The sequence below is a fragment of the Polypterus senegalus genome, chromosome 12, assembly GCF_016835505.1.
Source record: "Polypterus senegalus isolate Bchr_013 chromosome 12, ASM1683550v1, whole genome shotgun sequence".
In the NCBI taxonomy this organism is placed as follows: Eukaryota; Metazoa; Chordata; class Cladistia; order Polypteriformes; family Polypteridae; genus Polypterus; species Polypterus senegalus.
In genome coordinates, this window is record NC_053165.1 from 12,443,601 (window position 1) to 12,458,958 (window position 15,358).

At 40.8% G+C, this 15,358-nt stretch overlaps 1 long non-coding RNA gene across 1 annotated transcript in view; it reads left to right on the forward strand.

Annotated features, from left to right (window-relative positions):
- The first annotated feature begins 9,228 nt into the window (after window positions 1-9,228).
- Window positions 9,229-15,358, forward strand: part of LOC120540363 — a 34,770-nt gene continuing 28,640 nt past the window's right edge. Inside the window, exon 1 of the long non-coding RNA XR_005635796.1 lies at window positions 9,229-9,288. This is a non-coding gene — a long non-coding RNA (uncharacterized LOC120540363). The remainder of the gene's footprint in view (window positions 9,289-15,358) is intronic.

Sequence of the window (15,358 nt, forward strand, 5' to 3'; positions counted from 1 at the left end):
CATCTCGGTGTCTCAGATCCTCTTCTTCTCTTTCTCTCTCTGTCCCTGTCCCCCGTCTTGCCACTATGGGGAGCAGGGCTTTCAGTTGCTCTGCTCCTCGACTTTGGAATTCCCTACCTCCTGAAATAAGAAACATCACCTATTTCTCTCTTTTTAAGTCTAGACTAAAAACTCACCTATTCAAAATAGCTTATCCCACATAACTTTCTCCATTTTCCTATCTTGGAACTGTTTTATGTTTTATGATCTTGTAAATTACCTGCTCTTTTGCCTGCTTTTTATTTTCTTACTTTTATTATTATTTTTACTGTGTACAGTGTCCTTGCGTGTTCTGAAAGGCGCTTTCAAATAAAATGTATTATTATTATTATTATTATTAAGCTATATGTGGGCAAAAGAGGGATGGGAATGAAACTGTAGGGGAAGACCAAGTGTGGAAGGCTGAAGCAGATAAAGTCAAAGAAGATCTGAAGGGTTTGACAGAGAAGGAGGTGCAGGACCGAGCTGTATGGAGAAGGCTGATCAAGCACATCGACTCACATAGAAATGGGAAAAGTTAAAAAAGGAAGAATATAATTGAGGGAAGCGTATTAACTCGTATTAATTCTGCACAACATCTGGAGGGGCTGTGCCCACTGGTCAATGCAGCAACATAATTTCCGTCTACCTGGATATCTCCTGCAGAGTTTCAATACTGACACTTGTAATTTCTTTTCATTGTTAAAGTGCAGGAAAGATGAGAGAGCTGGTATCATGTCTACAGGCAGGTGGAGGATGCCGTTCTTATGGTGCATAATATGGGAGCAGTCGACTACAAGAGCTGTTCTCGGGACCCTAAACCCGTTAAAACAGACGGCAAGGACAGAGTGAGTAGCCAAAGCCCTGATGACACATACTGTAATATGCAGCTTGTATTAAAGAGCGCTTTGTTATCTTCATTAATCTCTCAACAGTAATATGTGAGTGCCGTGTGCAGAGTTTAATTAAGCTTTTATTGATGTAGATGAGATTGTTATTTAATCTTTTACTGCACGGTGAGAGGTTGTGCTCAATGGTGTAATTCAAAGAAACCGCACTGCAGGTGGTCTCTTGGAATCCAGGAGTCTCTTATTGGTGGCCATGTGAATGACTTTCCTTGCCCCCGAAATCAGACAGTTTTTTGTTCTCTTTTTAATTTATTGAGTCAGCAAGAGAGGCAGGTCACAGTGTTCTTATTGTGTTTTGTATGTTTAGAGGTTGTGACCTCTAGAGGGTGTTGCGGTACCCTAAACCCCAATTACAGGCTCAAGTTCCAGTACAATAAAGGTTTATTTGTAGAAATACCTTACAAAAACGTCTTTGAGATAACAAATAATTCAGTTCTTCTCTTATTCTCTTTCTCCCTCCAATCCTTCAGGCAAGCTTTGTCCTTCTTCCACCCGACTCCAGATCATCAGGATGTGGTTGAGTTGTTTCTTTTAACTTGGTGCTGGGAGAACTTCCAGTGTTAGGGCGTACCCCACTAGGAGTCAGACAGAAGACCCACAACGTAGGGATCATGGATACAATTTACAATACAATACAATTTACTTTTGTATAGTCCAAAATCACACAAGAAGTGCCACAATGGGCTTTAACAGGCCCTGCCTCTTGACAGCCCCCCAGCCTTGACTCTCTAAGAAGACAAGAAAAAACTCCCAAAAAAACTCTTGTAGGGAAAAAAAATGGAAGAAACCTTGGGAAAGGCAGTTCAAAGAGAGACCCCTTTCTGGGTAGGTTGGGCGTGCAGTGGGTGTCAAAAAGAACGGGGTCAATACAGTACACAGATCAGAACAAATCCTCAATACAGTATAAAAATCACACTTTTAGAAGTATGGAGCAGAATTTAACAGTAGATGATATCACATAATATGATTTGGATTTGCTTAGAGCCCTGGAGACCTCATCCATCAAGCTGCCTCCCCCATTTGGCCATTCCACAGCTGAAATAGCGCTAATCCGATGAAAGGACCCCTCTTTCCCACGATTCCTGCGATCCTCCATCAGGAATGACTTCACCTTAGGCAGGTAAAACAACTTGGCAGGTGGGCCGTGGCACCGATTGCCACATTTAAGTGCCGAGAAGAGATAACAGAATAGGTGAGGGTTAGTATCCAAGTATAACTCTCATGTTACTTATGTTTTAGTGCTAATGACTAACAACAGAGATGCAGTCTGCACAGTTAATCAGCAGCTCTAGTCGGGAATAAAGTTACGTTAAAACCAAGCACACCATTGTTTTTCTTGTGAAATTCCCAATAAGTTTGATGTGTCACATGACCCTCTTCCTATTGAAAAAACAAGAGTTGGATCCAAAATGGCCAACTTCAAAATGGCCACCATGGTCACCACCCATCTTGAAAAGTTTCCCCCCTCACATATACTAATGTGCCACAAACAGGAAGTTAATATTACCAACCATTCCCATTTTATTAAGGTGTATCCATATAAATGGCCCACTGTATATTAAATGTGTATCTCATCGGTCTGAATACAATTCAACCACAACAATGCCATTTCTGGCTGAACATGTTATTTTCTTATTTTAGACGGGTGAAAGTGCAGCATGATGTCACACCTTGAATTTGAGCTGCCGCGTATTCTCGGAGTCATCTAATTTCGAGGCCTGACTCTGTAAGGCATTCATGTGAAATTTCTGACTTAGAAGCTGTAGCAAATGCTACATTAAATATTAAATTTAATAATTATTCAATAATTTAATAGTAGTTAGAACTGCATCTCCCAGCAGTCATTGCATGGGCTGTTTGGGGTCAAAGGTGGCCAGAGGGGCTTAAAAGGAGGGCAGGTGTCAGGAAAGAAAAAAGTTGTTTTTGTTGTTGTACGTTGTGTGTTTCATTTAACTGTTGGACTGCCTGCCGTTAATTCAGCAATATTCAATCATTGTGTTTGTTTGTTATCATCTGGATCGTCTGTCTACCTGTGTACTGAGGACTGTGTTTGGATACATTGGCTTTCCCGCAAGAAAAGGAGCGCTCCTGAACCATCCATCCGTCTGCATCCTTTCAGCAACTACCGGTAGGACTGTGTTTTCCCTTCTCTTTCAACATACAGATCTGTGGACTTAATCTCGTCACTTCTCATTTCATCCGGTTTGGTTTTTCCCATGGACTTTGCTGTGTGGTGTTTGTGTGTATATGTTAAATGTAATATCGCCAAAGGGGTCAGTGATGGTACTATTGTTTGCATTTAGTTAATTTAATTTCATTATATTCTTTATTGTTTAATGTTCTCAGCGTGCTTTATTTGGTCTCTGTTGTGAGTATGTGTGGGTCGATCCAAGGCTGGGGATGTGCCTGGTATATCCTCCACTAAAATAAATAAATCATCGTCACATTGACGGTGTGAATCTTTGTGGCACTTGACCGCTACAAAGCTCAGATTTGCAGTCTGTTTGATAAAACGCGAACACGGCATTGTTTGAAAATCAAGGGCAGCTTGGACTCTTAAGGTGAACTGGCACCCCCTCCAGGTAGGGTTTTGCATTACAACTGTCCCTGCTGAAATAGGAACGGTGGGGTAGTCTGGACAGAAAGTGAAAATAGAGACTAATGTGGACATAACCTGTGATAAATTCAGGCTCACCATAACCCAGGTGTGTTCACACGATAGATAGAAAGCTAAGATGGATTGGATCATGGTGTAACAATAAAGCATTTGGCATAGTCGGCAGGACTTGCACTGTGGATAGGTGGTGTTCCCTATAAATAGATAGGAAAAGCGCTATATGATAGGTAGATCTCTGACTGGCTTGAACAGCTTCAGAAAATGGATAGAAGACTCGGTGTGAAGCTTATTCAAATAATGACATTTTAAAAATGGCTGAGTCTGCCCTCAGTCACACTTGATTGCACAACCGAAAGCTTTGCTGCTCATTATTTTGAAATATATTTATGTAATTTTTTTTTTTTATTATTTTCTAGGAAAACAGCTAATAGTAATAAATGAGTGACATTACTCACAATTTAGATAACATCATTCAATTTTCCATCCCTGCTACCGTCATTACTTTTAATAAAGAAGTCCTTTTAGTCATAATTTGAATGGACAGCTTCAGATTTAGAGCGCCGCCATTGAGAGAAGCTCAATCTATCGCAGCATTGCCAAATGATTTTACTGCATGACATATTTATGTGTAACCCAGGATTCAAATAATGAATATGTGTCAAGTCAAAAGTTTGGAAAAGGCAAAAGCCTGTATTAAGAGAATAAAATGTGATATATTTTATAGACGGATAGAGTAACACATATTTTTTCTTTTAGGTCACAATTTCCGCCTTTATTCTTGCTGCATTTAGAAGCTCTTGGAAATTTTCTAGCATCGTAAATATTCCATGTTGTCTCACTTTTTTCTAATAGATTTCAGTGTGGGGTGGCACTGTAGTGCATCTGTTTGCTACCCAGCAGCTCCGAGATCCCGGGTTCAAAAAGAATCCAAGTCAGTGCCTGTGTAGATTTAGCAGGCTCTCCGATTGTCTGTGTGTGTTTTTGTTTTTTTTATTTTCCAAAATCTGTCCAGTTTTTAATCCTGAATCAAGTTAAGCAATTCCAGTAATGTCAGTCTGTTAGTTCAGCATTTTATTCCATACAACAAAGTCCATGTAATTCCTCTTGTGGGTGCCTCCCTCATCAGAATGGCACAGAAGAAATTTAAACGTAATCCATTTCCAAATTATGAAAAAACTGTAAGTTTCGATATTTTCCTCCACATATCTAAGACCAAATCAGTGAGCTGCTTGTTTTATGTAACACCTTTACTAATAAGCATAAATCCTGAAGTGCTTCGGGAGTACAGACTGTTGTCACATACTGTATTTACTACATGACCGCTAAAAGCCAAGTCACATTACACGACTTTTCCAGAGTTTTCCAGTGGTAACCTTCATTTACGTCATTATAGAGAGCTGGAGGCAGTCACCTAATGTAACAGACCCACTTTATTTCAACCCCAGCTGACACGATCAAACTTTTATCATTAGTCGTAGGGGTGGACTCTGTGTGCATGAGAGCGGACAGCCAATGATTGTTGATCAGATCGAGCAAAGCACAGAATACAGCGATGAGGAATAAGAAACATGGGGGCTTTGGACTAGGGAATCCAATCCCGGTAAACAGACATTTTTCATTCCCGCATTCCCGGGAATGAAACTGCTGTAATTCCCGGGAAACCGGGAACAGCCAAGTTTGCATATATAGCGTGTAAAAATCGATCAAGAAATAACAGAGTTATAGTTGAAAACTGAAGACGTCATTGACGTCTGTCAGACAATAGCTTTGAACAGCAACTTGAAATTGCAATGCGTCAGTCTGTTGCATCTGCATTATCTGTGCCAAAAAATTGCCATCAATGAATGATGACAAGAAACTGGATGCATCAGTAACAGCTGAAATGGCGGTGTTTCACAGCAACGGCAAGCGCGGGCGTTGTTTAGAATAAGTGTATCTGTATCTGATGATTGTGCCGCCTACTTCAATGGAGGCAAAGCTGGCGTACTCTGCACGAAGTACTCTCTCGCCTGGACGACTGCACGCTGGACAAGTTATACTTTCTACGCTCTTATTACCGCAACTAACTACATCAGGGGTGCCCACAGTTTTTCGGCTTGCAAGCTACTTTTAAAATGACCAGGTTGAAATGATCTACCTACATTAAAAAGTATATATATATATTGTCACACACTTACACATGGGAGGCAGCTAAAGGGCTTGAGTGAAGGCAGTTCTGAGGCATGCCTGGATGTGGCAGAGTGCACTGACTCTTTTTCTCCCTTCCCTGTAGACCATTCCCGGGAGATTCCAGCTGGCTCTCTTGACGTCACTTCCGGGACCGAACCAATGGAAACAGACCTTACCAGCTCCGGCCCCTCTGATGTCACGTCCGGGCTTGATCCAATGAGTGATGAACACGTGCCCGATCCTTATGACCTCACTTCCTGTCTTCCCCTTTAACAGCCTGCCGTTTTTCCCTTTTCCCTCAGTCTTGTTTTGGACTCGGTTGTATGCACTTCAGTGCTCTGTATTTCTATAAAAACGACTTTGCAGCCGGGATAGCAGATTATACGGGTGGCTGCCCCAAACCTTTATCTGGGTATGTCTCATTCTTGTGACTATATATATATATATATATATATATATATATATATATATATATATATATACATACACTTACACACTGAGTATACTTTATACATAAAATGTATGTTGTTGTACCTTCCATAACTGAATAACCTTTATGGCACAATAACAATTCAATACATTTATGGTCCCTACAGTATTTGGATGTGGGAAAAGGCTGACTCACATAAATAAGTAGAGCTGAATAATGCAGTCAAGGAGCTTTTGAATTCAGCTGACAGAAAAATGACGACTGTCTGCTTAACTGCAATTTTAGTTCCCTCTCTTTTCTCAGATCGCTTTTTGGAAGGACGTCAGTTTCGTAGTTTTTATGAACAGTTCAAAAGTACCTTTCCCCATTTTCCTTCTTTGGAATAGCAGTGATAGATTGACAGATCAGACAAACGCACTTCGATTGTGACATTGTGAGAAAAAAAAATCCTCTTCTAATTACACATAAAGCCCATACCCTCCCCAAACAATTTTTTAGTCGATATAAATTGGAAGGCTAACTAGATCACAGCTGGAGTTTTGCAGTAGCTTGCACGTTTGATCGTGCGTGCGGGATGACCAGTGTGTTAGAAGAAAGGAGATCTCAGACTGGCCGCACTGTATGTCAATCAAGTGGCAAATGCCATAGGGAGGATATATGATAGACTAACGTTTAAAAAAAATGTTTTTTGAATGCAATGCAATCTACCGGTCGATCGCGATCGACGCATTGGGCACTCCTGAACTAGATACATGTACTTATATGACAGCATGAACTGCTTGTAGATAAGGTTAGTCTTTTATTGGTGTCAACATACTTCAGTAGTTTTATTAACAATAAGTGACGGTCGCTCTAAAACCGTTCTCATATGAGATGCCCGTGCATTGTGTCATCCCGGGAAGCCCGGGATTCCCGAGAATGACATGCGGGATTCTCGAATTCCCGGGAATGGATAAACCCATCCGGGAGTGGATTCCCTACTTTGGACCTCACAAACAGAATAGAGACTCATCTGTCTGAAGCATCTTTTGCTTTATGCACCATAACAGAATAAAGGAGGAAAAATAAGAGACTATGGCTGGACTCGCTGTTAATCCTGATAACCCGTTGTACTATGCTGGCACCCTCAGACCTCATGAAGAAGAGGCAAGCACAGCTGTGCTGGAACGTCGGCAAGCAGTCGCTAAATGTGACCTGCTCAATGACTTTCAGTTGTGTAAAGTAACGTGGTCCAGTGGTGAGATCAGCAGCTGAAGTCAGCGAGATTGGCATACCCGCGACTAGAAGTCGACTTCATGGGCAATGTAATTGGGTTACTCAAGGCCTAACAGGTAGGGAGCAAGTGACCTTGCCGTTTCACTATCGGTCAAAAGTTTAAGAACACCTCAGTTTTTAGGGAAATGCATGCAGTTTAATGTCTTAATGTTTCATGAAATCAAGGCATAAAACAAATAATGGCAAATAAAAAACAAAAATAAGTCAAGGAACCATTAAACATACAAAATCATATTCCAATTTTTAATTAATCAAATTAGCCACCTTTTGCTGATATAACATCCAAACTGTGGTGACCCTTTTGATTCAGAATGCCAGTCACTCTGTGCGAGTCACCAACTCTGCCTTCAGCAAAAGAATCCCAGACCATCACACTTCCTTCTCCATGTTTGACAGTTAGTGTCACACACTGAGGAACCATCCTGTCACCAACTCGACGGCACACAAACACCCTGCATGGTGAACCAAAGATTTCCATCCATTATCCAACCCGCTATATCCTAACTACAGGGTCACGGGGGTCTGCTGGAGCCAAACCAAAGATTTCAAAGTTTCATTCATTGTTCCATGAGACTTTCTTCCATTCTGCAGTGTTTCAAGGCCCTGTTTTGTCCTTTCCGGAATGGCTTTCTTACGGCCACTCGCCTGAAGCACAAAGTCTCGTCTTCACAGTATAAACTGACACTTGCTTTTGTCGACCTGGACTGTTAAGTTATGCTTGAAGCTGTTGTCCTGTGATCATGTCAGCTGGTGACCCTCGGAAACTCGTCTTCTGATTGGCTTGTGACTTTGGCTCTGCCTGAGCTCCTCCTATCAGAGTTTCTTCCAGTTTCCAGTTGCCTTTGGATTTTGTAGGACACCACTGGACTCACTGACACTTTGATTTTGTTTGCAATTTCTCTAAACGAAAAGACTCCACTTCTAAGGATAATAGTGTTTGGTCTCATTTCATTTGTTAATTGCTGTTTTCTTGCCATTATCACTGGAATATTGTCGACGTAGTACCTCAGAGGGTGCTGCTTTAAAACACATGGAGGGTTTTTAAGTAATCAACACAAGTTGGGACACCTGTGCAAATTGTTTGCAAGGCTTCATTCACATGAATTGCTTCAGAACATCTGTAGATTGTAACCTATTTGTTATTCCCTGTCCTTTTTTTCACTTTTTGCTAAACTAAACTTTAAATGTGAACCCCTGGCAGCTTGCTGCTTCCTTTTTCACCATTGCAGGTTGTTCATTGCATTTCAGTTGATTAAATCTGAAGAAAACCTGGAAATATTGAGGTGTTCTAAAACTTTTGACTGCTCGTGTAGCACCTTTCATAGTCCACAGCATCCAGAAACTCTTCCCAGGTACAGTACAACTATCTCTGTATTTCTACAGCTTTTGTTTCGTTAGGTGAGAGTGACAACATGGTCTGTGTTGAGCAGTTTTAATTTCACGTGATAGTAATGACCTATAAAGTTCTGAACCACTTATGAGTTTCTCAGGCTCATATAAGGAATAAGCGGTGGGGACTGAAATAGAGTTCTTATTTTATATAGCACACATTAGTAGCGACTTCCTCACCAAACCACATTTTAGATATAGCACTTCCATGTGTTGAAAATGTGAGGACTGGCATGTAATGTGAGCCGTCCTGGATCTTACATGGAGTCGGTGGTTTAGACTGAGCCAGCGGCCTTGTGCTGTACACTCGTATGCCCACTGGTCTCCTGCCTGACGTTGTATCTGCTCCTCTTATCAGTCTTTTTCCTTGCAGTCTTTCTGAGAATTTGGATTCAGACATGATGACGTGACAGTTCACCGTGGGGCAGTCTGTTCTCATCGCCATTAGCAGTCCTGGCACCCAACTGAGATGCCACAAACAGGTATTGTCTCCTCTTTATTTTGTGCTTTATTAATGGCTCCTGACTGGTAGCTCCAGGGTCTATCTAATTGCTTAGATGAGTTTCACTTTACCCCCTTCTTTCTATGCTAACTCTCTGCTTACCTCCCGTCTGCACGGTTTTTTATCGCGTCTCCACAGGTGGGTACACAAAGCAGCCATCTCTCCTGTCACGCTGGGCAGTAAACAGATCAGAAGCAGTTTAGTTTTGTCATGTTTCCCACTTTGCTGTGCATCCTGATGAAGTGTTACTAATGTGATATTTTTCACCAAGTAAAGTCTTACTGTGCAAGTTAGATCTGTCGAACAATGTTTTTTCTGCTTTATCTAGTGCCTTTAATATGTAACAGCACATGAAGTTTACTGTTGTGTATGTAGTACAATGAATGATATATTCATTCAGAATTGTGACAGTCTTGCAACACCAACAAAAAGACACAAAATGTATGGGGGCGACCCAAAAATAACGAGAATCTTTTTTTTTAATCGTATATTTCTCAGAACATTTCCAAAATTGAATCACCCTCAAAATACTCTCCCTGAGACACAATGCAATTGTCCCACCGCTTTTTCCACTGTTCAAAACTGTTCTGAAACTCTTTTAAAGTGATAGCCTTCAGTGCCTCCGTCGTTTGCTCCTTGACCTCCTCAACATCCTGAAAAACGCTTTCCTTTAAGGTCCCTCTTCATTCTTGAAAATAAGAAAAAAAAATCGCAGGGCGCAAAGTCCGGGGAGTAGAGGGGTGTGAGAAATTGTTGTCATCCCGTTTACCGTGAGAAACTGCCGCAGACTCAATGCTGTCTGAATGGGAGCATTATTGTGATACAGATTATTGTATCTGTATTATTATTATTTTTAATTTATGTATTTATTTATTTATTTATATAATTATTATTGTCATACAGCCTAATCGCCACAATTGGGTCGTTTTCTCCACACTGCATTATGTAATCGCTTGAGCACTTCAAGGACGCCACTTGGCCAAATGATGCAGAGGGCAGTCTAATACACGCACCTAGTGGCAAATGTTGGAATTAAGGCCCCTCCAGCCTCCAGAAAAAAATTCTCGTTATTTTTGGGTCCCCCCTTGTCTATATGTATGTATGTATGTGTGTGTGTATATATATATATATATATATATATATATATATATATATATATATATATATATATATATATATATATATAGTGCATCTGTAAAGTATTCACAGCATCACTTTTCCACATTTTGTTATGTTACAGTCTTATTCCAAAATGGATTAAATTCATTTTTTTCCTCAGAATTCTACACACAACACCCCATAATGACAACGTGAAAAAGTTTACTTGAGGTTTTTGCAAATTTATTAAAAATAAAAACTGAGAAAGCACATGTACATAAGTATTCACAGCCTTTGCCATGAAGCTCCAAATTGAGCTCAGGTGCATCCTGTTTCCCCTGATCATCCTTGAGATGTTTAATTGGAGTCCACCTGTGGTCAATTCAGTTGACTGGACATGATTTGGAAAGGCACACACCTGTCTATAGAAGGTCCCACAGTTGACAGTTCATGTCAGAGCACAAACCAAGCATGAAGTCAAAGGAATTGTCTGTAGACCTCCGAGACAGGATTGTCTCGAGGCACAAATCTGGGGAAGGTTACAGAAAAATTTCTGCTGCTTTGAAGGTCCCAATGAGAACAGTGGCCTCCATCATCCGTAAGTGGAAGAAGTTCGAAACCACCAGGACTCTTCCTAGAGCTGGCCGGCCATCTAAACTGAGCGATCGGGGAGAAGGCCTTAGTCAGGAGGTGACAAGAACCGATGGTCACTCTGTCAGAGCTCCAGAGGTCCTCTGTGGAGAGAGGAGAACCTTCCAGAAGGACAACCATCTCTGCAGCAATCCACCAATCAGGCCTGTATGGTAGAGTGGCCAGACGGAAGCCACTCCTTAGTAAAAGGCACATGGCAGCCCGCCTGGAGTTTGCCAAAAGGCACCTGAAGGACTCTCAGACCATGAGAAACAAAATTCTCTGGTCTGATGAGACAAAGATTGAACTCTTTGGTGTGAATGCCAGGCGTCACGTTTGGAGGAAACCAGGCACCGCTCATTACCAGGCCATTATCATCCCTACAGTGAAGCATGGTGGTGGCAGCATCATGCTGTGGGGGGCAGGAACTGGGAGACTAGTCAGGATAAAGGGAAAGATGACTGCAGCAATGTACAGAGACATCCTGGATGAAAACCTGCTCCAGAGCGCTCTTGACCTGAGACTGGGGCGACGGTTCATCTTTCAGCAGGACAACGACCCTAAGCACACAGCCAAGATATCAAAGGAGTGGCTTCAGGACAACTCTGTGAATGTCCTTGAGTGGCCCAGACTTGAATCTGATTGAACATCTCTGGAGAGATCTTAAAATGGCTGTGCACCGACGCTTCCCATCCAACCTGATGGAGCTTGAGAGGTGCTGCAAAGAGGAATGGGCTAAACTGGCCAAGGATAGGTGTGCCAAGCTTGTGGCATCATATTCAAAAAGACTTGAGGCTAGAATTGCTGCCAAAGGTGCATCGACAAAGTATTGAGCAAAGGCTGTGAATACTTATGTACATGGATTTCTCAGTTTTTATTTATAATAAATTTGCAAAAACCTCAAGTAAACTTTTTTCACGTTGTCATTATGGGGTGTTGTGTGTAGAATTCTGAGGAAAAAAATGAATTTAATCCATTTTGGAATAAGGCTGTAACATAATAAAATGTGGAAAAAGTGATGCGCTGTGAATACTTTCCGTATGCTATGTATGTATGTATATACAGTATCTCTCTATTATATTAAAAAATCCTGGGACGAGACAAGACTTTTTCAGAAAGATAATTTCAAGTCCCGCAAGATGAGACGTTTTGCCAAGAGATTTAACCATGCCCGTGGCTGGAAATAAAAGACAAAGAGTAGAAGACAAAGTAGAACATTGTAAAGAGGTTCAAAAACATTGGCGCGATACACATGCAGAGCGGGTTAGAAATAATGAAAGTACTAAAATTCAAATGTCTTAAAAAACTGATAGTAAAGATCACATTAGTGCAAACAAACGGAAATTATTACTTGGTGAAATAACAGAACAGCAAAAAGAGATGGAATATATGGACATAGGTGATATGACAGAAGTATATTTATATTGTTTGGCTTTAAAGTTTAAGTCAGAGACTTGTAGATCGTCTAATTCGTGTTGCCATTTAGGAAAAGTAGTCTTTCCTCCCAATGAAGAGGTGTATCCGTGAGAATTAAAAGATTTGTTATTTGGAGAAATACTACAGGCAAAATATCCGAATTTACAATAATCTGTTTGCGTTCGCATCATTCAATGCTTAAAACATAGATGTACACCATTCAGGACCATACACTATGAGAATCTGTGGTCCCGCAACAATTAAAGCTACTACAAGTTTAATTTTGAAAAAATCCACAATTCGGTCAGGTTTATATTTATGATCACGGAGAAACGATGCAACAAAGAATCGAAAGAGTTAAATGATCAGATGTATTAGAAATTGTACAGCCAATAATGGATACAAATCCATACGTCCAAAAGTATCGCACTAAATTTAAATTTATCTGAAAAAGACGGACAAAGACGTTTTCTTAGATTTCTATATGAATCCAAAAGATCACGCTCGCATATCGTACTGTATAATAAACCAACGTGTGACGAATTGTCAGCGATAATAGTTTCGAAAGACAGAGATATCAAAGACAGAGTTGATATTCGTGTTTATCCAAAAGCACAGCACGATCCGAAGCAAGCGGCAGATCTGGGAAATGACGAGCACGTAGGGCCTGCACGGGGGTTGGCGAGGGAAGCGAGCAGGGGGCAGAGCCCCCTAGTATATGTATATATAATACAGAGAAAGAGTGTGTGTCGGATTGATGGCCTGGCATCCTGACCATTAAGGAGGTACTGGAAGGATGTAGATGGGCAGGTCCTTTTCTGCTGATCAGTACGAAAAAAGCCAAGTTAACACTAATGGGAATCAGTGTTGTAGAACAAGAAAACTTTAAAGGGTAAATATTTTTTATTGACACTGTGTTCTGTTCTTTTTATAAAATGTTGAGGTGCTACTCACTGTGACAGGCACAAAAATGCCCTTTCTTTCTTTCTTTCTTTCTTTCTTTCTTTCTTTCTTTCTTTCTTTCTTTCTTTCTTTCTTTCTTTCTTTCTTTCTTTCTTGACTGCACTCTTACAGAGGTAAAATTACATTTTAATATCTACAGTCCAAACTAGCATTGCAACAGTGATGACTTAAATGTAGTGCAAGTCATTTGAAAGTCACCTTCTAATTCACTAACTCACCACACTTCAGTCATTCATCTGAAATCCTATAAAACTCCTTCTAAATGAGCTCCAGTAAATCATCATGGATTCTGTGAATCCTTCAGTATCTGCAGGCCACGCTTTGTGTGAGTGGTGTTCTCATTATCATAAACCCCGGAGGGAGATCTCTCTGTTTCTCCCCTTGTCTGCCTCTGCACTGGCCCCTGCTGAGCTCTCCCTCTTGTTGTCGACATGTCCCTTGGCTCCAGTGTTTTCTAAGAAGTGCCCAAACGCACGTTCAGAGTTGTCAGAGGTTTCACTCCCTTGCTCTTCCCAGTGGACTTACCAGAAAGCTGATCAGGTGTGCAGAACCTCCCAAGTGGTCCCTCACAAAGCCTCCAGGGGTAGGAGGCGTCAGGCTACCATCAGCTGGCTAGCAGAATTCACGTCCAAGGTGCCTGACTGTTGTGTTTGAGGAGACGTGACGGCAGGAACTACCATTGAAGCAGACTTGCATTTGGTCCATGGGTAGTGCTATGAGAAACTGGACTTTGCACTAGAAATGCTACTTTGATCCCTAAGCATATCCTCGACACATGAAGGTTAATACACCCTTTGGTTATATGCCACTTATCAACCAACAGTGTCTTACTTTTACCACATTATTGGGGTGCCCTCATCACCCTGATAACGCTGTAGAAAAGATAAAGTGGCAATCTCCCCTACACCAGGTGCCCTGTATTTAATTCATTACTTGAATCACTCTAGACATAAAGGCAAAGTATAGAAATTGAAATCCAATGTGATATTTATTAAAGTAGAATAATTCCAGTAGACATTCGGACCGGGCAAATCTTAGCCTGGTAGTTTTAAAATATGCCTGCTTCACACAGCGGGCATCCCAATATTAAACTCAGCATTGTGAGGCAGCAATCCATCGATGAGCCACTAAAGAAGTATAATAAAAAAATAAGATATGTATATAGTCTGAAAATCAGTAGCAATTTTAAAGGTAGAAGTTGCCCAGAGCAGCTTTTTGATTCAGCAATAGGGCTGAAGCATAACTTGTGTTCTCCGATGTCCAAATGGGATGGTATCCCTCCTTCTGACATATCTTGTCTTTGGTGTTGCACCCAAATATAATCATTATTTATGTTAAACATTCAGGTGAAGTTCTAGACCATGTGGTAATACTGACATATGGCTGGCTAGCTATCCTGCCGATGGACGGCTCTGCCTAAAAGCTTTAATCCTCATACTTACCTGTGCCATCTCTTCTTGTCTCTGATTCTTTACTACTAAGTTGTAAACCGTCTGAACATTTTGAGCTAAATGCGCCACAAACTATATAGATAATAAGACAAATGCTTTAAAGTTATAAATTATTGTTCACATTAAAAAAAAAATAATGTTTGTTGCCTTCAAGGTAAATTGCTTTTGTCAATTTTCCTTTATAGTTTATCACAGTTCATTTGAGCAAAATTAAAAACTTAGTAGAGCCAGTCTGCAGTTTTAAAAAGTGATGATTTTTATCCTCCAGTACAAGCAGCTACTGCAATGTCTGTCTCTCCTTGACACTTCCAGTTGACCAACTTTATTGAAATTTGGAGACTTGCTGTAACGGAGAGTCACATCTAGCAGATATGTTGAAAATGTGCGTATTCTTTATTAACGTCTAACAATATCTCATTTTAAAATGGGAAGCTGGATAACTCAGTTGTTGTTCAGGCACATTTATTACCCTACTAGCTGAAATACCCAGCG